Source organism: Bison bison, unplaced genomic scaffold (assembly GCF_000754665.1).
Source record: "Bison bison bison isolate TAMUID 2011002044 unplaced genomic scaffold, Bison_UMD1.0 scf7180017864032, whole genome shotgun sequence".
In the NCBI taxonomy this organism is placed as follows: Eukaryota; Metazoa; Chordata; class Mammalia; order Artiodactyla; family Bovidae; genus Bison; species Bison bison.
The window spans coordinates 5,799,218-5,800,166 of record NW_011494604.1 but is presented as its reverse complement, the minus strand read 5'-3'; the positions used below and the strand labels follow the sequence as shown (position 1 = coordinate 5,800,166).

The 949-nt window shown below is 43.5% G+C and overlaps 1 pseudogene; it reads left to right on the top strand.

Annotated features, from left to right (window-relative positions):
- Positions 1–2: 2 nt before the first annotated feature.
- On the top strand, positions 3–527 carry LOC104984599 (annotated as a pseudogene).
- Positions 528–949: the final 422 nt, after the last annotated feature.

The following is a 949-nucleotide window of genomic DNA, read 5'->3' as shown; positions in this document are numbered from 1 at the left end:
GTCTGCTGCAGCGCTGGGGCATCAGTTTTAGGTGAGGCGCCGACTTCGACTCTTGGGGCCAGCTGGTGGAGGCGACAGACGAGAATCAGGTATTAGCAAGACACCTACAAAAAGAGGCCCAAGCTCAACACAATAATTCTGAATTCACAGAAGAACAAAAGAAAACCACAGGCAAAATTGCAACATGCTTGGAATTACGAAGTGCAGCTTTACAGTCCACACAGTCCCAGGAAGAATTTAAACCGGAAGATCTGAAGAAGCTAGAACCAATCCTAAAGAATATTCTTACCTATAATAAAGAATTCCCATTTGATGTTCAGCCTGTCCCTTTAAGAATTTTAGCACCTGGTGAAGAAGAGAATTTGGAATTTGAAGAAGATGAAGAAGAGGGTGGTGCTGGAGCAGGATCTCCTGATTCCTTTCCTGCCAGAGTTCCCATGGTAAAGAATCTGCCTTCCAGTACAGGAGAGACGGGTTCAGTCCATGGCCCAGGAGGATCCCACATGCCCATGCGTCACAACTATTGAGCCTGTTGTCTACAGCCTGGGAACCACAACTGCTGAAGCCCGCATACTTTAGAGCCTGTGCTCCAAAACAAGAGAAGCCACCACAGCGAGAAGCCCTCGCGCCACAACTAGAGAGTAGCCTGCACAGCAGTGAAGACCCAGCACAGCCAAAACTAAAAATATTAATAAATAAAAATTATTTTAAAATTTCAAAAAAAAAAATAATAGAATGACAGAGGTTGATAGAAAAAAGAAAAAGAATGTTAGTGAAAAAAGAGCAGTCCAGCTTCATGCAAACCCAAGGAATATACAGAGGGTAGGAAGAAAGGACCTAAGGGTGAACTGATTTTATCTGGTAGTCTGTAGGGACCAAGGGCCCTCCGAATCAGGAATATTTTAACGCATGATTAGATTTGTCTTAAAAGGAAATTAACATCCAGGAA